This window comes from Melanerpes formicivorus, unplaced genomic scaffold (genome assembly GCF_026170545.1).
Source record: "Melanerpes formicivorus ecotype bairdi unplaced genomic scaffold, bMelFor1.0.p_v2 SCAF_9, whole genome shotgun sequence".
NCBI classification, from domain to species: Eukaryota; Metazoa; Chordata; class Aves; order Piciformes; family Picidae; genus Melanerpes; species Melanerpes formicivorus.
In genome coordinates, this window is record NW_027142361.1 from 26,327,177 (window position 1) to 26,352,978 (window position 25,802).

The following is a 25,802-nucleotide window of genomic DNA, read 5'->3' on the forward strand; positions in this document are numbered from 1 at the left end:
CCTACCTCTATGTAGATTATCAGCAAGCCTGGTAATTAGTGCTGAAGTGATGGAGGATCTTGTTCCAATTCACAGTTTCTCTGAGCACAAGCCGTTGTCAGCTATTTGGTACAGCAGCTACCAAGCCTAGAGGTGAATGTGAGTGCAGTAACTATTACCAAGGTAACTGTAGAAGTACACAGCTTGCAGGCTCCACTCACCCAGATAATATCCCTTTGAAGGCATTATTGGCTTTGAAGACCAGTGACAGCTGAAATATCCAAGCTACTAATTATTTTATTGGTGATAAAAGCACCCAGAAAAAGTAAAGTTCCCTTTGGTGCAGGCTCTCACTTATTCATAGATTCATAGAGTGGATTGGGTTGGAAGGGAACTTAAAGATCATCTAGTTCCAACCTCCTGGCCATGGGTAGGGACACCTTCCACTAGACCAAGGTGCTCAAGGCCTCATCCAGCTTGGCCTTGAACACCTCAGGGAGGGGGCATCCATGACCTCCCTGGGCAACCTGCTCCAGTGTGTTACCACCCTCACTGGAAAGAATTTCTATGTAATATCCAGCCTAAATCTGCCCTGCTCAAGCTTCAATCCATTCCTTCTCATCCTATCACTTCAAGCCCTTGTAAGAAGTCCCTTCCCAGCTTTCTTGTAGGCTCCCTTCAGGTACTTGAAGGCCACTATAAGGTCTCCCCAGAACCTTCTCTTCTCCAGCCTGAACAGCTCCAACTCTCTCAGCCTCTCCCCATAGAGGAGGTTCTCCAGCCCTCTGATCATCTTGTGTATGGAAGATGCAGATATGTGCTTTGGTTGAGTCCTCAAAGGCATTCTTGTCCTTCAGCTCTCTCTACTTGCACAGAGGATTATTGATTGTTATTGGAAATAATGAGGCCTTCTCTGAGAGGCAATACAATTGGCAAGATGTAAATGCTGCTCATTACGAGGCCAAGAGTTTCTTACCTCTTCATTTATTAGAATAAAACCTTTATTAGAATAAACCAAACCAGGTTGGAAGAGACCTTCAAGATCATCGTGTCCAACCCATCAACCAATCCAACCCACCCAAACAGCTAACCCATGGCACCAAGCACCCCATCAAGTCTCCTTCTGAACACCTTCAATGACGGCGACTCCACCACCTCCCCGGGCAACCCATTCCATAGCGCAATCACTCTTTCTGTATAGAACTTCTTCCTAACATCCAACCTGAACCTCCCCTGGCGCAGCCTGAGACTGTGTCCTCTTGTTCTGGTACTGGGTGCCTGGGAGAAGAGACCATCATCAGCCTGTCTACAACCTCCCTTCAGGTAGTTGTAGAGAGTGATAAGGTCACCCCTGAGTCTCCTCTTCTCCAGGCTAAGCAGCCCCAGCTCCCTCAGCCTCTCCTCATAGGGCTTGTGTTCCAAACCCCTCACCAACTTTGTTGCTCTTCTCTGGACTCGTTCCAGCAAGTCAACATCCTTCCTAAACTGAGTGGCCCAGAACTGGACACAGTACTCGAGGTGTGGCCTAACCAGTGCAGTGTACAGGGGCAGAATGACCTCCCTGCTCCTGCTGGCCACACTGTTCTTGATGCAGGCCAGGATGCCATTGGCCCTCTTGGCTGCCTGGGCACACTGCAGGCTCATGTTCATCCTACCATCAACCAGCACCCCCAGGTCCCTCTCTGCCTGGCTGCTCTCCAGCCACTCTGACCCCAGCCTGTAGCACTGCATGGGGTTGTTGTGGCCAATGTGCAGAACCCGGCACTTGGATGTGTTAAATCTCATGCCGTTGGATTCTGCCCATCTGTCCAGCCTGTCGAGGTCTCTCTGCAGAGCCTCTCTACCCTCCAGCAGATCAACTCTTGCGCCCAGCTTGGTGTCGTCAGCAAATTTACTGATGATGGACTCAATGCCCTCATCCAGATCATCAATAAAGATGTTAAAGAGCACAGGGCCCAGCACTGATCCTTGGGGCACACCACTAGTGACTGGCTGCCAGCTGGATGTGGCACCATTCACCACCACTCTCTGGGCTCGGCCCTCCAGCCAGTTCCTAACCCATCGCAGTGTGCTCCCGTCCAAGCCATGGGCTGACAGCTTGGCCAGCAGTTTGCTATGGGGGACGGTGTCAAAGGCCTTGCTGAGGTCCAGGTAGACTACATGAACAGGCCTCCCCACATCCACCAGGCGGGTCACCTGATCATAGAAGGAGATCTGGTTGGTCAGGCAGGACCTGCCCTTCCTAAATCCATTCTGGCTAGGCCTGATTTAGGAAGGGCAGGTCCTGCCTGAAATCACATCACTTCATTAGCCACTGAGGTGTTTGGCTATAAACTGGTAGATGCTGCAATGTAGGCCATGGAGTAAAATCCCCTCTCTTTAGTTCTGTGCTGCTACAGCATGTCTTGAGTTAAAGATCACTTTGAGTGTGCAGCAGAACAAAATAATAGCAGTTCATTATGCAGCAACATTCTGTTTTTTTTCCCCTGGAATTGTTGGCTAATGAAGAAAACTACACCCATTTGTTGAGAACTGCATTGTAAAAGCTGACATGAAAGCTGCTTTCCTCCCTGATGGCTGTGGATGTGAAGTCAAAAAGTGTGGAGTGCTTTTAATTAACAGTGGCATGGTAGAGCCTTTGCTGGGCCTGAGTGGAAGGAACAAGGCACAAGGAGGGCTGTGTCACCTCGCGCACAGCAGCTCCTGTTCTGCTGCAGCATTGCTCCAATGATTTCATTAAGGACTTTGTTGTGAACATCCCAGCCCCAGTTTAAAGGCTGAGCTCATTCAGTTGTCTGCATGTTCTGGGCTGGCTGTGCAGACTGAGTGAATGCTCCAAGTGCCCCATCCAGATAGCTTCACCCTGCATGCCTGTGCTGCTTCTGGGGACATTCTGGTGCACAAGAGCTGGTGGTGTGCTCAAGTCACTCCTTTCAAAAACTGTGTAGGAGGAGAACATCAAGCAGATGGTATCTGTCTTTTAGCAAGCATTTGCTGAATTCAGATGGGAAGGGACAGCTGCTTTTCTAGCAAGGCATCACCAGGCTGCTGTCAGGAGCTGCAGCTTTCCTGCACTGTCCCAGCCTTCCTCTCACCTCTGCTTCTGTCTCCCAAAACTGCTGCTCTCTGCTAAATCACAGAATTGTCAGGGTTGGAAGAGACCTCAATGATCACCCAGTTCCAACCCCCCTGCCATGGGCAGGGACACCTCACACTACAGCAGGTTGCCCAGAGCCACATCCAGCCTGGCCTTAAAAACTTCCAGGGACTGGGCTTCCCTCACCTCTCTGTGCAATCTGTTCCAATGTCTCACCACCCTCATGGTGAAGAACTTCTTCCCATTTCCAGTTTTGCTCCATTCCCCCTAGTCCTGTCACTACCTGACACCCTACAAAGTCCCTCCCCAGCTTCTGATTTCTATGGTGCTGGCAACTCTTTCATTCAAGTTTTTCAGTCTGCTGATGTGCTCTAAACCCATCTTTAGTTCTTCCCCTGCTCTCCCCTCCTGCTTTCTCTGCTCAAGAGAAAACATTTGTGTTTCAGCACAGCATGCCTGTCAGGGTCCCAAGCCCTGGCTGTTACAGCATGGCATGCCAAGTTCTGCTTCTGATGAAACACACAACAGAAACATGCTCCTCAGAATGAAAGTGTCTTCTTGAACTAAGCTGAATTTACTCTCAAACATGAGGATTGGTTTTATGAAGGAAATACAGAGTGCAGTTCTGTGAGGAGCAAAGTGCTTAAGAACTTTTTCTCTTGGCAATGTATTTCTTGTATCCTCTCTGCCCTCTACATTGCACCAAGTGCTGGTGCTTTCTTGCAGCCATGAAGCATGTATTGCCCTGTGCCCAGGTTGGGCTGCTTTTGTCATCAGTGCACATCTAGAACCAAGAGTCTTCCTTACATGCTGTTGAAGGCCTGAGGATGAAGTGGGTGAGCAAGTTGAGAGGAGGTGAGGTGGTTGCTCAGCACACTAAGCAGCAGTCACCACACACTGACTACTTACATGTGGCTTCATGGGTGCAACAGCCCAGAGGAATCACCAGAGCTGGTGTGCTCAGAAGGTCCTAGAAGGACCTCACATTTCTGTAGGGCATGTAGGATGTTAGTCAGCACAGAGGTGCTGGAGGGAAGCAGCTGGACTAATTGGCAAGGCAGTCTGATGTCAGTGAGGCAGAAGTGGGGATTGGTAGCCCAGCATTGTATTGTAATTGACAGGTAGGGTAAAGCTGGGCTCTGAAGGGCCTTAAAGGTGAAGAACAAGTAGTTTGTGTCAATTGTTTGATTTTGTGCAGGAAGGGGAGCCAATGCAGGCACAGAAAGCATGGAGAAATGGTCTTCTGAGGCTAGTGTGCATGCAAAAGCCATGAGCACAACCACTGTGGTCTGGTTTGAGTTTAGGTAGAGCTGGAAAAGTCCTAGATTTTGAAGTGCCACCTGGCAGGTGAGGCAGGTATGCCTGGATGAAAGATGGGCTCCCTGTCACACATTTGTCATCTAAGGGCAGGTGTCACTGGGGTTTGCATGTTTGCAGAATCCATGGTCTGTGGCATTCTCTTCTCCCAAGCACAACTGGCTCTGTTGCAAGGCTTTCCTGAGGCAGGGGGATCATAGAATCAGTCAGGGTTGGAAGGGACCACAAGGATCATCTAGTTCCAACCCCCCCTGCCATGGGCAGGGACACTTCACACTAGATCAGGCTGGCCAGAGCCTCATCCAGCCTGGGCTTAAACATCTCCAGGGATGGGGCCTCAACCACCTCCCTGGACAACCCATTCCAGGTTTTGCAGGGTTTCAGGGATGCTCTCCTGGAGCAAAGCAAGAGCAGAGCTCATCATCTTGGCCACATTGTGTGCTGTAGTTTGAATCTATACCCTGAATAATACACTTGTGCTAAGTGCTTTACTGCTGGAGTCAAAGCAGTTCCTGGGAATTCTAACTTGATTAGACAGCCAGTTAGAAGGTACAGTGTCCAAGATATACAGAAACACTAAACTGGAATCATATTGCTAACAGTTAGAGCTGGCTAATGATTTCAGTACTCTGAAAGCAGGCTCTGCTGCGGCTCGGGGGGTTCACTTCGTCGGGCAGCTTCCTCGAGACAGCACCCAGACCAGCAACCGCCGGGGACCAGCCGCTGCTCTCCTTTTCGGGCTGCGGGAATCGCCATCGCTGCCGAGTTTTGCCGCGGGGAAGGAGCACCCGCTCTTTCACGTGGTCAGACTTGTGATTCCAGCGGCGGGAGCGGCTGAATTTAAAAGGCTCTGCTGCGGCTCGGGGGGTTCACTTCGTCGGGCAGCCCGTATTCTCTTGTACGCTCACGCGCCGCCCATTTTTTTTGTTTTTGTTTTTGTTTTTGTTTTTGTTTTTGTTTTTAAATTGGCAGTAGGTGCTGTGGCCAGGGACAGCCATGGTTGTAACTCGCAGCAAAATCTCCCTAAAAAAATCAGTGTCGACCCAGACCGAGGTAGAACAGAAGCAGGTAGCTGTCCAGGTATCTGGCTGTAGAGAATGCTGGAGCCTGGCCCTTGAGACGCAGGGTAGTGGGGGCAACTCTTGTATAAGGTGTGAGCAGGTTGACTATCTGCTTAATATGGTGGCCAGACTGAGGGATAAGTTTGCTAGCCTTAGAAATGTAAGGAAATGTAGGAAAGAGATGAACCAGAGGAGGAAGGAGATGGACCAAAGGAGGAAAGAGGTGAATCAGAATCAGAAGAGGAAAGAGTTGAATCGGAGTAAGCAGGCTCTGCAGGCTCCCCCAGCAGAGGCTGGTTATTCAAAAAGCAGAGGTGAATGGACGCAGGTTACTCTCAAAAGACGCAAAGTTAAACCTCCTTGCCTCCCCTCACCTTCCCCGCTGCTCTTAGAAAACAGATATGGAGCACTGGAAATTGAGGGTGAGGTGGTCCTGATGCCGGAGGACACACCATCTGGGGTTCTCCCTAAGGCTAAGCAGCCTAAGGTTAAACAGACTAAGGCAAAGCAGCCTAAGGTTAAACAGCCTTCCACTGGCATCAGGACCTGTTCCCTCAATAAAAAGAGGAGGGTAATTGTTATTGGTGATTCCCTTCTGAGGGGAATGGAGGACCCTATATGTCGGCCTGACCCATCTCATAGGGAACTCTGTTGTCTGCCAGGAGCCCAAGTTAATGATGTTACCAGTAGGCTGCCTAAACTGGTACAGCCCTCTGACTACTACCCCTTACTAGTTATGCAGTTAGGGAATGATGATGTTGAAACCAGAACTCCCAGGGCTATCAAAGATGACTTCAGGGCCCTGGGAGACCTGGTTGAGGGGTCAGGGGCACAAATAATTTTTTCATCAATACCCTTAACTGCAGGAGGGAATACAGTAAGGAACAGGTCAGCAGCTATAGTTAACAAGTGGCTTAGAGGCTGGTGCAGTCAAAAGAATTTTGGGTTTTTTGATATTGGGAAACTTTCCACTGCACCAGGCCAGCTGGCAACAGATAGAGTACATCTGTCCCAGAGAAGGGGAAAGATCACTGTATATGAGAATGGACTGTCCCCCAAAGATAAAAAGATCCTGGGTAGGGAACTGGCGGGTCTCATCGACAGGGCTTTAAACTAGTTTCGAAGGGGGAAGGGGCTGAAAAGAGTCCTCTCAGACAAGAGTCTGGGGGCGACAAGCTAGAGTCGGAGGTGAAACCAGCAGCCCAGCTGAAGTGCATGTACACTAATGCACAAAGCATGGGTAACAAACAGGAGGAGCTGGAAGCCTTGATGCAGCAGGAAAATTATGATATAGTTGCCATCACAGAGACGTGGTGGGACGACTCACACGACTGGAGCGCTGCAATTGACGGTTACAAGCTCTTCAGGAGAGACAGGCAAGGAAGAAGGGGTGGAGGGGTGGCCCTTTACATCAGGAAGGCACTAGATGCCATTGAGATGGAGATTAGGGACGATCGGGTTGAATGCTTGTGGATAAGAATTAGAGGGAAGACCAGCAGGGCAGACACCCTGGTTGGAGTCTGTTATAGACCACCCAACCAGGAGGAAGATGTTGACGAAGCATTCTATAGGCAGCTTAGGGCTGTCTCAAGATCTCCGGACCTTGTTCTCATGGGCGACTTCAACCTGCCTGACATCTGCTGGGAACTCAACACGGCAGAGAGGAGACAGTCTAGAAGGTTTTTAGAATGCATGGAGGACAGCTTCTTATCCCAGGTGCTGCGAGAGCCTACCAGGGGCAAGGCTATGCTTGACCTCCTCTTCACCAACAGGGAAGGACTGGTGGGTGATGTGGTGGTTGGAGGGTGTTTGGGGTCCAGTGACCACGAGATAATTGAATTCTCGGGTTTTGGTCAAGCCAGGAGGGGCAGCAAGAAGACCTCCACTCTGGACTTCCGGAGGGCAGACTTTGGGTTACTCAAGGAACTAATTCAGAGGGTTCCTTGGGATAAAGCCCTTAAAAACAAAGGGGTCCAGGAGAGCTGGACCTACTTCAATGAAGAATTGTTGAAGGCTCAGGGACAGGCTGTGCCAGTGTGCCAGAAGATGAGCCGCCGGGGCAGACGGCCAGCCTGGATGGTTCATGAACTTTTAATGGAACTGAGGGAAAAAAAGAGGGTGTATCACCTTTGGAAGCGAGGGGAGGCAACCCACAGAATGTTTAAGGATGTTGCTAGGTCTTGTAGGAAGAGAATTAGGGAGGCAAAAGCACACTTGGAGCTTAAACTGGCCTCTACTGTGAAGGACAACAAAAAGTCCTTCTATAAATACATTAATAGCAAGAGGAAGGGGAAGGAAAACCTCCACTCCTTGGTGGATGCGGAGGGGAACATTGTAACCAAGGATAAGGAAAAGGCAGAGATACTTAACACCTTCTTTGCCTCAATTTTTACTAGAAGGGCAGAACATCTTCCTGACAGCTGGCCTGCAGAGCTAGCAGAAGGAGCCAGGGAGCTGCACAGTTTCCCTATGTTCCATGAGGCGGTAGTTGGAACTCTCCTTAGCAGCTTGGATCCCCACAAGTCCATGGGACCAGATGGGATTCATCCTAGGGTGCTGAGAGAGCTGGCAGATGAGCTGGCCAAGCCACTCTCCATAATTTTCCAGCAGTCCTGGCTCACTGGCGAGGTCCCAGAGGACTGGAAGCTGGCCAACGTGGTGCCCATCCACAAGAAGGGCCGGTTGGATGAGCCAGGGAATTACAGGCCTGTCAGCCTGACCTCAGTGCCAGGCAAGATCATGGAACAGGTCATCCTGAGTGCAATAACACAGCACTTAGAGGATGGCCAAGGGATCAGGCCTAGCCAGCATGGATTTAGGAAGGGCAGGTCCTGCCTGACCAACCTGATCTCCTTCTATGATCAGGTGACCCGCCTGGTGGATGTGGGGAGGCCTGTTGATGTAGTCTACCTGGACCTCAGCAAGGCCTTTGACACCGTCCCCCATAGCAAACTGCTGGCCAAGCTGTCAGCCCATGGCTTGGACAGGAGCACACTGCGATGGGTTAGGAACTGGCTGGAGGGCCGAGCCCAGAGAGTGGTGGTGAATGGTGCCACATCCAGCTGGCAGCCAGTCACTAGTGGTGTGCCCCAAGGATCAGTGCTGGGCCCTGTGCTCTTTAACATCTTTATTGATGATCTGGATGAGGGCATTGAGTCCATCATCAGTAAATTTGCTGACGACACCATGCTGGGGGCAAGAGTTGATCTGCTGGAGGGTAGAGAGGCTCTGCAGAGGGACCTCGACAGGCTGGACAGATGGGCAGAATCCAACGGCATGAGATTTAACACATCCAAATGCCGGGTTCTGCACATTGGCCACAACAACCCCATGCAGTGCTACAGGCTGGGGTCAGAGTGGCTGGAGAGCAGCCAGGCAGAGAGGGACCTGGGGGTGCTGGTTGATGGTAGGCTTAACATGAGCCTGCAGTGTGCCCAGGCAGCCAAGAGGGCCAATGGCATCCTGGCCTGCATCAAGAACAGTGTGGCCAGCAGGAGCAGGGAGGTCATTCTGCCCCTGTACACTGCACTGGTTAGGCCACACCTCGAGTACTGTGTCCAGTTCTGGGCCCCTCAGTTTAGGAAGGATGTTGACTTGCTGGAACGAGTCCAGAGAAGAGCAACAAAGTTGGTGAGGGGTTTGGAACACAAGCCCTACGAGGAGAGGCTGAGGGAGCTGGGGCTGCTCAGCCTGGAGAAGAGGAGACTCAGGGGTGACCTTATCACTCTCTACAACTACCTGAAAGGAGGTTGTAGACAGGCTGATGATGGTCTCTTCTCCCAGGCACCCAGTACCAGAACAAGAGGACACAGTCTCAGGCTGCGCCAGGGGAGGTTCAGGTTAGATATTAGGAAGAAGTTCTATACAGAAAGAGTGATTGCGCTATGGAATGGGTTGCCCGGGGAGGTGGTGGAGTCGCCGTCATTGAAGGTGTTCAGAAGGAGACTTGATGGGGTGCTTGGTGCCATGGGTTAGCTGTTTGGGTGGGTTGGATTGGTTGATGGGTTGGACACGATGATCTTGAAGGTCTCTTCCAACCTGGTTTGGTTTATTCTAATAAAGGTTTATTCTAAATACATGCAAAGTAGCCTTTTCAAGTGGGGTTTGAGTATCACATTCACTGGAAACAAGTGCAAAGATGAGCAATTGTATTGTTCCAGTGAATTAATTCATTTACCTCTTCCTTTGCTTAAATCAGCCTCTACAGATGGGAAATGAGAGAGACAGACTGCGGTGAAAGGAAAGTGTATGTAAAAGATTTTGAAACAGTTGAGTGTTTGGCTAAGTCCTACAAAACCCCTAAGATCTGTCTCTCCCAAATGCAGCTCTGCTTCAAGAGAAGGGTTGAAAATATTGACGTGTCAAATAATGTTGAGAATTGGAGCTGTCCAAAGTAAATCCCCATTTCAGGGAAGAAATAATAACAACAGCCTTGTTTTCTGATTAACTAAAAATATGTGAGAACTTGGATATGAAAGAAGAAGAGGGGGAGAAAAAAACCCCAGAAATCCTTTCAGTTGCCATGATTTGATACAGCCCTTACAAGAATCTCAGCTTTTCCCTAAAATGAGGTAAAACATGCATAAATGTCACTATTCAGAAGAAATCATCACCAGGGAACTTAACTGATAGGGAGGGAGTCTTTTTTTCCTGCAGTTTTAACTAATTAGCACTTAATCATGTGCTGTGGTAAAGTGCAGCCACTTTTATCTAAGAATTTGTTTCTTGTTTTTGACTTAACAGGTGGGGAGAGTGATGATAACAGTTCCAAATCAAAAGCAAGCCAAGAAAAGCATTCACAAACCAGTTCTTCATTGAAGGAAATAAGTCTTCCCTTCTCAAGGTAAAAATGTTAAACCCAGTCCCAACTGAAATGTTTCTGTAGAGTGAGAAATGCTGGCAGAAAAGGACCAAAACTCTCCTTAGTTTTGTCTCTTTCACCTGGTCTAAGGTTAAGGTTTGTATTTTTGCTTACTTCACAAAAACATCTTCAGCTTTGGTGTACACCTTACAAAATATTTGTGCCCAGGCCAAGTATTGTTTTGCAGCTGTTGTTTTCTCATTTTAAGACTCAATTGACATCTCAGTGAACCACAAATTAGCGTGTACAGCTGCTCTCAGTAGGGCTGCTCCTGGGCCAGACAATAGGACTTGTCAGGAGAGGGGCAGGCATGAAACAGAAAAGTCTCCCAGAAATCAAGTAGTGGAGGAGTTCTCCCTCTGAGATGTGAACGAGCTGTGACTGGATAATACTTTTCATGGCCTTAAGGTTTGGGGGTGGTGGTGGTGTTTATATTTGATACTGAGGTATTTACAACAAGCCTTTCTTGCTTTCAACTAAGCATGTTTAGTTAATGGTCTTACTTGCACCTAAAGGGGTTAGTTTGTTTTAAAAGAAGGAAAAAGCTGATTTGTGGATTTTCCTTAAGCTGCAGCAGTTCCTATTGGGTCCCTGAGCCATCCTCTTGGGTGTTTCTTGTACTCCTCACTGACCTGTAATAGCAATCAAAGTGCAGCAATCAAATTAGTGGCCAAGAAGCAGCAGAAAATGGGATGTAACACAGCCATCTCGTGGTCTATTGGCTGGGCTTTAGATCTTACCTGCTCTTATTAGAGCAGCCCAGCAAGTGGGTGCTGCAGCCACGTGGCTCCAGCCCTGCAAGCTGCCATCAGCAGCCCTCGGGAAGAGGCTGGAAGCAGCCTGATAAATGTTTAACTGCTTCTGTTTGTAGCACATCATGCTCTTCCTGCAGCTGTGTTTTGTGGTGTTATTAGTGAGGCTTGTTATAATAGGAGAGACAGTTCCAATTCTGCAAGTGGTGTCCTGCTTTTTGGGCTAAAATGGTGGCATTTCTGTAACTCTCCTCTGTGGCAATGCCAGTGACGAGCAGCATGAGCAATCTGGCAGTGCAGGCCTAGAGCCTGACATGGTGGTAGGCCATGCTCAGCATAAATGCAGAGCCAGCTAGCAGTGGAGCAAAACAGTGCTGTGCCTGCAGCATGTAACTAAAACAAGGCACTGGTAGCTATAAACATGGACAGTTATCTTGGGACAACAGGACATGCACCTGCATCAACAAACCTCGTTGTGTCATTAGTAGTTGGACCAATTGGGAACCAATGAAGCCATGCCAACAAGGCACTCCGAGTTTATATAAGTTGTAGCAGTTGCCTTGCTACGCACTTCTGCCTTCCCTGTCTCCTGTTTCTTCTACACTTTACTGTGCTATACCTGCACTACAGGCCTCACCATAGGCCTGCACTACAGGCCTGCACCATCAGCCTGCAACACTGGAACAATAAAGCAACAATACTCGATCATATTGGTCAGCCGTATTGATTCCAATCTCCGTCGCCCCGTACTCCTCAAGTACAGTAAAGCCAGGCCAGGCTGTAACACAACAGAATGAATTCTTATGCTCAAACTTTCTTTTTTTTTCCCCCTCAATTCCTTTTTCTTTCTTTTTAAATCTTCTGGAACTTTGATGTTGCAAGTCACACTGCCTACTGCTGTGAAATGCTAGGGTGCTCCCACAGATGGATTTTTAAATAAATGCTACCTTTTAGTCAGTCACTGGAGCCCAGGACAGCAGGGGGTGGGGGAGGGAAAAGAAGGATCCGGCCCTGAAGAGCTTGCTTACAGCATCTGAATAAAATATGTGGAGTATAAAATGGGCTATTTTTTGGTTTTGTTTAATTTAAGAAGAAAAAGTCTCCAAGCTAGTTCCCCTCTTTTGGTATTAACACTGCTTGTTAACAATGTGCTTGGTTACTTGTGCATTTTACCAGGTACTGTTCATAAGGTGCATGTTTGGTTTGGTTTGGTTTTATTAGGTTTTCAAATTATTTGTGGTAGATTTTAGGGCAGAGTGAGTAAATTTTCCATTTCATACCTTCTAGTGCTGAGAAGCAAGTGCACTTCACGTGCTGATCCACCACGATGCTGGTTTAAACAAGCTAAATCATCAATTTAAAGGTAGTCTAAATGAGTTGAAGATACTGCAGCACCCCCCAAACATCAACTTTATTGACAGCTTGGTTACTCCTGCACTATTCAGGCAGTGTTCCTATACTGTATGGGGTTTTTAAATTAGGTTTTCATATTATTTGTGATAGATTTAAAAATAATTCACTCTTCCCTAAAATTTCATGCCTTCTAGTGATGAGAGGCACATGCACTTCACGATGCTGCTTTAAAAATCCCCCAGATCTCTTAGACAAGCTCAAAATCAGTCTGAGTCAAAAACACTGTAGCCCCCCCCCATGAAATTTCTTGCCAGCCCTTGCTTTGGGCCACTTGGCACCAGCTCCACAGAGCCAGAGAGCAGCAAGAGCAGTGAGAAAGCGGAGGGCTGGATGGCCATGGCCAGGCACAGCTCGCACTGGAGCGCTCCCACTTACCGCAGTCACTTCTGGGGCTTTATTGCTTTCACAAGTGGTCTTGAAACCCACTACTTGAGAATCAACATAACTGCGTGGCACTGCCGGGGGACTTTCTGTGAATTCTTCTGCGGCTGCGTTTTGTCACCGAGCTGATGAGTGACCTCGTGGAGGACCCCGCCGGACCCAGATAGAAAACACGGCTTCCTCAGATGTGTGTCCCCCAGACAATAATTACGATGCGCCGGTTAAGCCCAAACTACAGCTGAGGGATTTCACTTTAAAGCGGAGGCTGGAGCACAAAAATGCATTTATAGCTCTTTGTCTGGCACCTCATTATGTGTGGGCCTGATTCATTAAGTAATTGGTTTGTAGTTGTTTACATGAGTATTAAGGCTTTCTATTCAGTGACCTTTGAGAGATACATTGTGCAAATGTTGTATGTTATGAATGCAGAATGAGGGGCCGGGGACCGGTCCCATTGGCTTGACGCTGCGCGCTGTTGAAAAGCAAGAGAAAGGGATTGGGTGCTGCTTTGCATAGCAATGACTTTCTTAATAAGCTTTACAGATTAATACACACAATCTATAAAAGATGCAAAGAGATACTCTTAGCACATTTATCCATGCTCATTTCACTATTATGGTACTGGAGATGGGAAGAATTGAGGGCTTTCATATTCGTTTTTTTCAGTGCATGTCTTCAGTGCATGAGCCTTAATAGAATCCAATGTTTATTGTATTATAAATCACGGGGAAGTAGACAGATCTGCAACAGTTTATTATTAAAGATTCTTTCAATGTAAATCTTTTTCTGCCATTGTATTTCCTACAGCAAAATAATTTTGTGGTTGAGTGGGGATGAAAGGCATAATGTACGACGGAGCGAGTCTTAATAGGAAGCTGCTCTCTGAGTAAAGGCCACTTGTTCCCTTTTGTATGGGGGTGCATGCCAGAGCTTCCTCTCCTCCTGCAAATATCATCTCGGCCTGCCTTCAGCTCCAAACCCATTTTTCCCTGCCTTCCTTTACTTAGGAATATTTCCATACCTGGAGATGCATTAAATCACAGCCTTGTGCGAGGGAAAGGTATCAGAAGTCAGGAGGGGAACATCTGGGCGAGGGCAGGGGCCAGGCGCTGTGTGTGGCACCGCATGGCGCGGAGGCAGCCGGTGGAAGTCCCCAGTTTGGGTGGGGAACACTGAATTTTTGGGTGCAAACAGCTTATTTTTCAGTGACCTGTTTGTGCTGTCTCGTTTCACAGTCATCTGGAGGTTGAAGATGCATTGTCAGCTGAATACCAAAGGGTGATTTTAATTTGTCAGGACATTAAAAACAGTGCAAAGTGTTTTAAAGTGGGATGGATCTGTCTTCTAGATGTAATCCGGGCTGGTCTCTGGAGGCTGTTTTTGAGTCGAAAGCTGACTTTAACAAACACAGCTGTAATGCCGTGCAAATAAAAGTTAGCAGATGATAATTCGTCCTTTTCATTACGCTCGGGACCGATGTTTTACCACCAGCCCCGCTGCTGCTGCTCTTCGTACCAAGGCGGACCAGCCATCGGGGGGCACTCCGGCTCCGCGCATCCATCCCTGCGTCCCCTTCAGCCCCACCTTCCAAACCTCCTGACTTGGGGGGGGAACTTCACTCGAAGGAGAGATTCCAAAGGTTTGGGGTTGGGATTGGTCAGGAAATTCACACTCCTGAGAGATGCCCCCTGAAACCGGCCTGTGTATGATTCTTTTCTTCTCCTGCCATACTTTGAGGTGTCAAAATCACATCTCTAGGAAGGTGACTCTCAGTTCCAGCACATTTTTTTCTAACTATGGTCTGCAAGCTTTGTTTCCTAAATCTTAACACCCAGTTGTTGCAGAAATAGTCATGTGGTGGTGGTGCTCTGCAAACAGTGGGTTGAGGGGATAGGCAGCAACATGTCTCTTAAACATGCTGCCTTTGTAATGTGGAGGAAATAGTTTATTCTTGCTCTTGTTCCACAGCTTCCTTGCAGCACTCTGCTGCAGGCTTTGTGCCAATGGTTTCTCTAGGCAAGGACCCTGTTCTTCTTCAGCACAGTGTAGCTAAACAGAACACTCTTAAATGTAGCTTGGTAGGATACAAGGGTTTCTAAAAATGAAGCTCATCCTATTTGCAGTGTAATTAAATGCAGCACTATTACTCCATTTCTGGTGTGATGAGTGGATTGGCTCATTTACCCTGACTTTCTAAGCTGGAGAAATCTTCTGTGATGCCCAAGTTGTAGTCAACAACCAGCAGGAAATGATAGAGCTGTCAGGCTGCAGCAGGAGCCAGCAGGGAAGCGCGGGATCATAGGGGTAACCCAGCTGAGAGTGTCACATCAGAGGCACAGCCACCGAGCCCTGGCTCACCTTTGGTGAGGAGGCTTTCAGATGTTCTCCAAAAAAGCTTTTCGAAGCTGGATCTGTGGCTCTGTATCCTCATGGATTGCTGGGGAGAAGCTCCAGCGCCTTTCTGTGAGGGATTGTTTTTGGCAGCAAGTTGACGCAGTGCAGGACAGGCACAGGCTTCCAGCTCTCTACACGCTGCCGTTCTGGTTGGTTTTCTGATCAAACCTTGCGGTTGCAGGGTGGTTCTTTCTCTGGGGTGTTTTTCATGGGTTGGTTGGTTTGGGATTTTTCCCCCCTTCCCTTTTATGTTTGGGCAATTTTCTGTGTCTCTCTATTTTTTTGGCATTTGGGTGTCTCCCTTGATTTTTTTTTCCTCCTTCTCCTCAGCATTTAGGTGTCTCTTTCACTTGACACTAACCCAGGAATTCAACAGGTGCTTTTGGAAGATACTTAGGCTCAAGTAAACAATTTCTGCTGTTTTTCAGTGAGCCACCTTTATTGATTAACTTGGCTCTTGTTGGTCTGGTTTTGTTTTGTGGTGGTTTGGGTTTTTTTTCTTCCCCTCTTAATATTACTTTTCTTTACAGAGGGAAAAATACTTTCTGGGAGCTTTTCCATTTCTTACTTTTGCAGCATCTCCAATACACAAAGCCTGTTTCATCAGACTAAAGGAGAGATTAAAAGACCCTTTGAAGTTAAACTGGTTTGGGTTTTTTCTTTGTCAGAGCCTGGGTTCAGTTTGGAATAATTTTAGGGAATAAGCAAATGTGTAAATGGATATGGAAGGGTCACGGCAGGGGATTAGTCGAGGAGGTGAAACTGGCCTTACTTCATTTATACTCCTAAAATGTCTCTGGGAGGTCTGTGTGCTTATTGTGTGCTCACTGCACCAGATGATAACTTCCATGATTGAATTTGCTGATTCCTGAATGGGAATGTTTTGCAGTGTCCAGCTTTTCCTGCATCTTACCAGCCTTGACTAACGCTTCAGACCCAACCGAAGGATTTTATTCTCCGTTACAAAGCTATCTCGCAGCATTTTCCAGGCTTGGTTTGGCAGAGCTGTGATGTCCAGCATGGCCATTTCCCCATTTCCCCAGTGTTTATTTGTGTGCTGACAGCTTTCATGCCCAGCCTTTGCTGACGTCCCTTTCTACCTCTCTCCCTTGAAGCCATGGTTTAGTAGTCATGAGCTCTTAGGTGGCAGGTTGAACTTGATGACCTTTGAGATCTTTTCCAACCTTATTGATTCTATGGGCTGCTGTCACAGCTCCTGGAGTGCAGTCTTGGGGTGAAGGCCTTTTAATGTGTGGTGGATTAGTCCTGCAAACTGGTGGGTTAGGGTAGAATGCAAACATTTGTCTTCTCTCTTTCCTGTTGGCATTGACCTTTATTTCTTCACTGGAAGCTGAGGCAGAAGAGGGAAGGTTTCCTGACCCTGCTACAGTCCTGGTGGCCTTTGACCACCACACCTTCTTCATGAGACCAGTGACCTTCAGCCAGACCCTGGAGCACATTGCAGTGCTTCAAGGTGTGCAAGAGGAGTAAGGTGCCCTGGCGGTGTGTCCTGCTGTGGGTGACCTGGGCATGTTGTGTGTGGTAGTCCTCTGGGCTCCCATGACTAACCCTCTTGTGTTCAATCTGGCTTGAGCTGTTGAGAAAAGTACCTTTTGGGGACCTCCTGGCATGGCTGAGCAACACAACACACACAAACCTCCCTTCCAGGCACTGGAATTGATACCTGCCAGCCACCTGAGCATGTTTTACTGAACTGCTTGAAAATAAAATGGTTCTTCTGCAGCCTGCCATGGAAGTCACCTCACAATCTGTAGCTCAGCAAAAAGTGGTTTCTAAACTCTGGGAAAAACCAAGGTGATATTCTGAGCTGCAGCCTCATGAGTGCATCTTTACAGACTAAGCCTGGGGTATGTGGAGCACCTCCTGGAAGATGCTGAGGGTCATGAAATCACACCAAAGTGAGCAGGAATTAGGGCCATTCAGTGTATGGCAGAACTCAACCCAAAGGCTCCAGCTTAAAATACTTGCTGGAAATCCCCTTGGAAACATCTTTGAATGAGGAGTTGAAGTGTACTGCAGGGCAGGGGCTGACTGAGCAAACAGGAAGTCATTTGGGGGGCACCTCAACAGAACCTCAGGTAAACATTTAAGGCCAACATTTTGAAGTGTGTTGCTTAGAGAGATAATAATTAGTTATGTCACCGTCAGCTAGTGTTGTTACTAAGACTTGGGGGAATGGATCCAAGCTAGAGGAGGGTAGATTTAGATTTGATGTTAGGAAGGAGTTCTTCACCATAAGGCTGGTGAGACACTGGAACAGCTTGCCCAAAGAGGTCGTGGTGGAAGCCCCATCCCTGGAAGTTTTTAAGGCCAAGCTGGATGTGTCTCTGGGCAACCTGATCTAGTGGAAGGTGTCCCTGCCCATGGCAGGGGGGTTGGAACTGGGTGATCCTTGAGGTCCCTTCCAACCCTGACAATTCTGTGACTTCAGCCTCAGTTTGGTGTCTTGGTTAAACTTAATGTTCTGTTTCTGGAATTTTTTGGTATATTAGCTGCATGCTCATGGCAGTCACAACTTGTAGCAAAGGAATGGTTTAAACAACCATAGAATGGGTTAGGTTGGAAGGAACATTCTAAGCTTTCTTATATTGAAAAGGCAGAGTTTCTATAACAGAGATTGCTGTAACATAAAGAAACTTCCCTCTGCTCCAAGTTCAGCTTTCCAGCTGCAATCCTGAATCCTCACTGCATACAGTGGTGTAAGACAAGTCATGAATCATCTCTCTTCCCCCCCCCCCCCCCCCCCTCTTCACAAATTACTCCCTAGTAAGAGCCAGGTTATTTTTAACTCCCCTCTTTAAGCAATTCCACATTGGCTGCTGTGTCTGTACATGCAATGAATCAAACTGTGTGATGTTTTTAATAGATGATTGAGTCCTGTTTTGACTGTGGCAACAGCTTCCACTTGCAGCCTGACATTTGCTTGTTTTACTAGTTTGCACAGCAATGTCACAAATCTCTCCCATTTGATCTTCCTTACTAAAATCAGCTGAAGCTTTACTTTCAGAGCTTCTTGCTGTACTGTTGGTATAACAGTTAATTCTCCTGCATCATTGCCCCCATGTGATTATTTCACAGCACCCACACAATACACACACTACACACACAAAAGATCAAAATGATTCCAGCTTGTTTGAGGGATTCAAAAGGGCCTGTGATGCTCCAGACACAAGAGCAGTCATTTAACAGAGCAGAGTTGCCACTGCATAGACATCAAGGTAGATCAAAGGCAGCTGGGCAAGCATGCATTTACATAGGGGTGAGTAGGATGTGATGGGAACCCAGGAGCTGGGCTGGAGGAGGATGCTGGCAGGACAGGGGACAGGGAGGTTCAGGGAGCATCCACGTGGGGTGTTTTGAGTTGTGTTTGGATTTTATTTTTATTTTCTTTCTTTTCTCTGCATTATCTGAAAGGCTGCAAGAGATAGATGGAGCTCTGCTCCTTCCTGCCCTTAATTCACTGCTGGTGGAAATCGGTGCTGTGACTAGGGAATGACTCTAGTGCATGCTGCCTGAACATCTGGGCCAGCAGCCCTGCTGCATGATAATTCTCCACTATTTAAAGGGCATAAAAGTGAAGAAACTCTTGACAAAATAGTTATTAAAAAATAAGGTAAAATGAAATAAAAAATAAGAGTTCCAGGAGGCAGTGCTATTATTCTGAACCATGTCACAGTGTCTGCAAAAGAAATTCATGGATTCATAGAATGGGTTGGGTTGGAAGAGACCTTTAAGATCATCCAGTTCCAACCCCCCTGCCATGAGCAGGGACACTTCCTACTAGACCAGGTTGCTCAAGGCCTCATCCAGCCCGGCCTTGAACATTTCCAGGGAATGAGGCATCCATGACCTCCCTGGGCAACCTGTTGCAGTGTCTCCCCACCCTCATTATAAAGAATTGCCCTAAATTCTTTGATTTTTGTGACATTATGGAGTTCTTGTATGACACTGTGCTGATTATTTGAAATCTTTCTCTCTTGCAGGCCTGAAATCAGAAGAGTCAAAACAGCCATAAAATTTAAAGGTAGGAAGCCAATGTTGTGCTCCTTAAAAAAAAATCTAAGTGTAGTTTATATTATAGGAAACTTCCAAGGTGGGCATAAGGAGATGGGAAAGGGTGCAACTCCCCTGTCTCAAAACAGGAGCCAGCAAATAGTTGATGATGACAAAGCCAGAAGCAAAGAGGACATTTTTCATAGTACACAGATATGGTGTGGAAGGAGTCATGATCTTTGCTTCAGGGCTTAAATCAAAGAGTAGTGAGGAGCAGATAGGAGAGTACCTAGAGAAGGAAACCCCAATATTTCCTTCATCTTCCCTTTGAAATGTGGGTGAGCAGCAGCTGTGCTTCCACAGCTTAATTAGGAGGTGCACAAAGGTGCATCTAGAACTAAAAATCGGGAACGCTCATTGTGTCATTAGTAGTTGGACCAATAATCTATAATAGTGCGATGTGTGGTCATCATAGGGAACCAATGAAGCCATGCCAACAAGGCACTCCGAGTTTATATAAGTTGTAGCAGTTCCCTTGCTACGCACTTCTGCCTTTCCTGTCTCCTCTTCTTCTACACTTGACTTTACTATGCTATACTTGCACTACAGGCCTGCTCCACAGGCCTGCACCTCAGGCCTGCACCATCGGCCTGCAACACTGGAACAATAAAGGAACAATACTTGATCATATTGGTCAGCCGTATTGATTCCAATCTCCGTCGCCGATATCCATAGTTCTCTTTATTCCTGTGAGCTGTTTTCCTAGAGCTGTTTGTGGAGGCCACAGGCTTCTTTGGGGTCAGTCTGTATTTGGTCCTGTCACACAGTGGTGATTTTTCTTCCTTTGTGATGTCATTGCCATTTTAAAGCCAACTCTGTGATGTCATGCTCTGAGTGTGACTTCACCACAGGGTCGAGTAGAGGGAGAAAGTGGGGAACAATAATAGACAAAGCTGTAATTCAGGCAGCAGCTGCTCAAGTAAATTGCTTGGAGTGGAAATGTTCTCTCAAGCCACCTTGAGGAACAATGAAGTGGGGCCCTGAATGAGCCCAGTGTTTGGCTACAGCTGTGCCTATGCTGGACATCACGAGACATCGACAGCAGTGTCCACACCTACGTCTGTGGCTCTCAAATCTCAGAGCTTCTCCATAAGGTGTGAGGTCTGGCTGCCCCCAAAGGGCTGTAAAATCACAAAATGGTGATTCAAGCACCTCCCTGGGGAGCCTGTTGAAGTGTTAGAGAACCCTTTCAGTCAATGTTTCTTCTGCTATCCAATCTAAACCTTACATTTCCCCTGCTGCAGACTGAGGCCATTTCCTCTCATCCTATTACTTGTAACTAGAGAGAAGAGACTGACCTCCACCTCACTCCAGCCTCCTGTCAGGCAGTTGGAGGGAGCAATGAGGTCTCCCCTTAGCCTCCTTTTCTCCAGACTAAACAACCCCAGTTCCCTCAGCCACTCATCAGAAGATCTGTTCTCCAGATCCTTCATTAGCTGCACAGTCTTTCTCTGGACCTGCTTCAGCACCTCAATATTCTTCTTGTGGTGAGGGACCCAAAACTTGAGCACAGCGCTCAAGGTGTAGCCTCCTCAGTGCTGAGCATAGGGGGACAATCACTTCCCTGGCTCTGCTGGTCACAAGATTCCTGAGAAATGATCATGTCTGTGATAGAAATGACAGAAACATGGAAAAGATTCTGTAATTAATTATTTCTCCTCACCCTCAGCTTTCTGGGGCGAATCTGACAACAGCAGCTCTGAGATTGAGGCTGCTCTGTGCCCCCAAACTGGCAGTCCAGAAGAAGATGACTTTGATGACTTCTATGACTAAAATTCCCCTGCTTACCTCTGGGAAGAAACAAACAACTTCATCTTGTACGTAGCGAGAGTGCTGCTGCCTGAAGCACAGATCTTCACTTTGCAGTCCAAGAACATTTAAATACAGAATAAATATGACCTGGTGCTGGGCACAGCCTCCTCTCCGTGTGCTTTCTCTCAAGGGCTGGGTTCCTGCCCTGTGAGACTGAGCTTTTTGGTGATCTGTTTGGGGAATGAATGAAGATTCTTGGATGCCCACTTGCTCTGGCATGCTTGCACAGTGTTTGGCCTTGAGTGTTATCACCTCAGAGTGTGATAAAACAATCTTTTCCTCAGGGAGGAGCTGCGTCCCTCCAGATAGTGCCCTGTTTGTTTGTCAGTGAGGCTGAGAGATGCTTGTCCACAGTCCCCTGCCTGGTGCTAGCAGATGAAGTGACAAGTGACCCCTGTGTCTGGTAGATGAAGAGGCTGGCAGGCAGTTATAGACTCACAGACACATAGAATTGTTTTGGTTGGAAGAGATCTTCAAGATCATTAAGTCCAAAAATATCTAACTCTACCAAGGCTGGTGCTAAACCATGTCTCTCAGCACCACATCTCTGCCTCTTTGAAACACCTCCAGAGACAGGGATTCAACCACCTCCCTGGGGAGCCTCTTCCAGTCTTTGAGAATCCTTTCAGGGAAGGCATTTCTGCTGTTGTCCAACCTAAACTCCCCCGGTACAACTTGAGGCCATTTCCTCTTATCCTGTCCCTTGCTCCTAGGGAGAAGAGACCAACACCCACCTGACTCTAACCTCCTTTCAAGGAGTCATAGACAGTTGGTAGCCATCTGGAATTCATGGCAGGATTTGATGGCCAAACCAGCCTGGCTGCCCAGCCTGACCACTGCTGCTGCTGAGCTGTGAGTGCCAAGCCCATCTTGATGCTCATTCTGTATTCCAGCATTCTGCCTGCAGAGCTGTGGTGCTTGAAACAGAAAGCACTCTGGGTATGCATACATCTGCTGCTCGGGGTGGGCTGGCATGTTTGATCCTTATCTCCTCCTGCAACAGATCAAGAAGAAGAAATGCATAAAATGTACATTTCTAATTAGCCACGTTTTGGAACACAGCAGCATTTACATGTGGCAAGCCCCTGTGCTTTGCTGCTTCTGCTTGCTTTGTGAAATCCACGCTGCCATTGCTGTGTGGACATCACAGTAATTGGATGAGTGTGTGTGTGGGGGGAGCTTCATGCATTTTTAATTTTTCTTCTTTTAATGCCTTTTATCTAAAATTAAGTTCATTAAGCAGGAGATTTCCCTTCGAAGGGAGAAACCAGGGGGACACATTAAAAAAGGAGAAAATAAAAGATCTGTTCATAATGATGAGAAGTTCAAAAGCAAAAACCCAAAACAAACCCAGCACCCCAATTAAACTGCTCTGCAAAGTGCCTTGGAAGGCAGGCTTTGGGCCTGGCCCATGAAAACAGCTTTAAAATGGTAACAACCTTGAGTTTCATCAAACAAGCCTGCAGCTCGTGAAATAAAAGCTTGAAAATGAGAAGCCCTCAGTGCAATGTCTGCTGGCTTGCTTCATCTCACAGTTTCCAGTCTGACATTGGATGTTCCAGCAACTGGATGCTCAGATGTAGGAGCTGGGTGTGTGTGGCCAAGCTGATGTCATGCCAGACAGCTGGACTCAGCTAAAGATACTTAACTGGAGGCTCCACTGCCTTCCTCGCTGTGCAGGGGTTTCTGTGCCTGTTTGACTACAGGGAATATTGGATGAGGGCTCCTGTGCTCCCTCCCTTCACAGCTGTTGAGCTGACACAGCTTTGGCCAGACAAACAGCAAAGATCTCACTGCACTTCCCAGTTTTTACTGTCCAGGCTCGCTGTGTCCTGTGGGACCTCAGTCCTGCAGAGAAGTCTCTGTACTGTGTGCTGGGCAAGTTGGTCAAGGGATGGGAGACACACAGAAAGAAGGCAGCCCAGGGAAGACCAGCAGGTAGGTTGAGGGGCTCCTCAACAGTTCTCTAGCAGCATGTCAGAGGCTTATTGTTCTTTGTGTGTTGCAGGCTCACAGTACCACAGTATAACTAAGGTTGGAAGAGACTTCAAATGACGTCCCTGCTCCTGCTGGCCACACTATTCCTAATGCAGGCCAGGATGCCATTGGCCTTCTTGGCCACCTGGGCACACTGCTGGCTCATGTTTAGGCAGCTGTCGATCAGTACCCCCAGGTCCCTCTCTGTCTGGGAGCTCTCCAGCCACTCTGACCCCAGCCTGTAGCTCTGCATGGGATTGCCGTAGCCAAAGTGCAGCACCCGGCACTTGGACTTGTTAAATGCCATCCCATTGGATTCTGCCCATCTCTCCAGTCGGTCGAGGTCCCTCTGCAGAGCCTTTCTACCCTCTAACTGACTAACATCTGCCCCTAACTTGGTGTCATCTGCAAACTTGCTGATGACTGACTCAATCCCCTCATCCAGATCATCAATGAAGATGTTAAAGAGGATGGGGCCCAGTACTGATCCCTGGGGGACGCCACTGGTGACTGGCTGCCAGCTGGATGTGGCACCATTCACCACCACTCTCTGGGCTCGGCCCTCCAGCCAGTTCCAAACCCAGCACAGAGTGTTGCAGTCCAAGCCACGAGCTGACAGCCTAGACAGCAGTTTACTGTGGGGGACGGTGTCAAAGGCCTGAATGGCTCAATGCTGCTCAGGAAGACCTGCATAGAATCATAAAAAGGTTTGGGTTGTAAGGGACTTCAAAGATATCTAGTTCAAACCCCATTGCCATGGGAAGGGACACTGCATCAAATTTCCTTTGCCTTTGGAGTTTTGAGCTCCTCCTGAGGGATTTTGGGTTCTGGGTGTCAGCCCACTTTGTATCTCCTCACATGACATGAGGTGCTCATCACCAGTCTTTGGTGCTTTCTGTTCCCTCAGTCCAGATCTGATGCAGACATGCAGCTCCTGACAGGTGACAGATGGCTTTGGGAGCTTCTGCTCAGGCAGTATCTTCCTTTTGGTGTTTCAGTGAGAGCCAAGTTCCTCTGGAGCATTATTTATTGCACTCTTATTGTGCACAGACTCATTAGAATAGAATAGAATAGAATAGAATAGAATAGAATAGAATAGAATAGAATAGAACAGGTTGGAAGAGACCTTCAAGATCATCGCGTCCAACCTATCATCCAACACCACCTAATCAACTAACCCATGCAACCAAGCACCCTGTCAAGTCTCCTCCTGAACACCTCCAGTGATGGCGACTCCACCACCTCCCCGGGCAGCCCATTCCAATGGGCAATCACTCTCTCTGTGTGAAACTTCCTCCTGACCTCCAGCCTGAACTTCCCCTGGCGCAGCCTGAGACTGTGTCCTCTTGTTCTGGTGCTGGCTGCCTGGGAGAAGAGACCAACATCTGCCTGTCTACAACCCCCCTTCAGGTAGTTGTAGACAGCAATAAGGTCACCCCTGAGTCTCCTCTTCTCTAGGCTAAACAGCCCCAGCTCCCTCAGCCTCTCCTTATAGGGCTTGTGTTCCAAGCCCCTCACCAACTTTGTTGCCCTTCTCTGGACACGCTCCAGCAAGTCAACATCCTTCCTAAACTGAGGGGCCCAGAACTGGACACAGTACTCCAGGTGTGGCCTAACCAGTGCAGTATACAGGGGCAGAATGACATCCCTGCTCCTGCTGGCCACACTGTTCCTGATGCAGGCCAGGATGCCATTGGCCCTAGGGCTGCCTGGGCACACTGCAGGCTCATGTTCAGCCTACCATCAACCAGCACCCCCAGGTCCCTCTCTGCCTGGCCGCTCTCCAGCCACTCTGGTCCTAGCCTGTAGCACTGCATGGGGTTGTTGTGGCCAATGTGCAGAACCCGGCACTTGGATGTGTTAAATCTCATGCCGTTGGATTCTGCCCATCTGTCCAGCCTGTCGAGGTCTCTCTGCAGAGCCTCTCTACCCTCCAGCAGATCAATTCCTGCCCCCAGCTTAGTGTCATGTGCAAATTTACTGATGATCGACTCAATGCCCTCACCCAGATCATCAATAAAGATGTTAAAGAGGATGGGACCCAGCACAGATCCCTGGGGGAAATTGAGGCAAAGAAGGTGTTAAGTATCTCTGCCTTTTCCTCCTCCTTTGTTACAACGTTCCCCTCCATGTCCACCAAGGAAAGGAGGTTGTCCTTGCCCTTCCTCTTGCTATTAATGTATTTATAGAAGGACTTTTTGTTGTCCTTCACAGCAGAGGCCAGTCTAAGCTCCAAATGTGCTTTTGCCTCCCTAATTTTCTTCCTACAAGTCCTAGCAACATCCTTAAATTTTTCATGGGTTGCCTCACCTTTCTTCCAAAGGTGATACACCCTCTTTTTCTCCCTTAGTTCTATTAAAAGTTCATTAACCATCCAGGCTGGCCGTCTGCCTCGGCGGCTCATCTTCCGGCACATTGGCACAGCCTGTCCCTGTGCCTTCAACAATTCTTCCTTGAAGTAGGTCCAGCTCTCCTGGACCCCTTTGTTTTTAAGGGCTTTATCCCAAGGAACCCTCTCAATTAGTTCCTTGAGTAGCCTGAAGTCCGCCCTCTGGAAGTCCAGAGTGGAGGTCTTCTTGCTGCCCCTCTTAGCTTGACCAAATACTGAGAATTCAATTATCTCGTGGTCACTGGACCCCTAAACACCCTCCTACCACCACATCGCCCACCAGTCCTTCCCTATT

At 48.0% G+C, this 25,802-nt stretch overlaps 1 protein-coding gene across 2 annotated transcripts in view; it reads left to right on the forward strand.

Moving 5' to 3' along the window:
* The window catches only part of KIZ (kizuna centrosomal protein), a 107,456-nt gene extending 84,823 nt beyond the window's left edge, over window positions 1–22,633 (forward strand). Inside the window, exons 7-9 of one of the 2 annotated variants that reach the window (XR_010987898.1) lie at window positions 10,198–10,297; window positions 19,260–19,300; window positions 20,999–22,633. The gene's annotated coding sequence lies outside the window, so the exon portion shown is untranslated. The remainder of the gene's footprint in view (window positions 1–10,197; window positions 10,298–19,259; window positions 19,301–20,998) is intronic. The other variant, XR_010987899.1, reaches the window with a different exon arrangement.
* The last annotated feature ends 3,169 nt before the right edge of the window (window positions 22,634–25,802 follow it).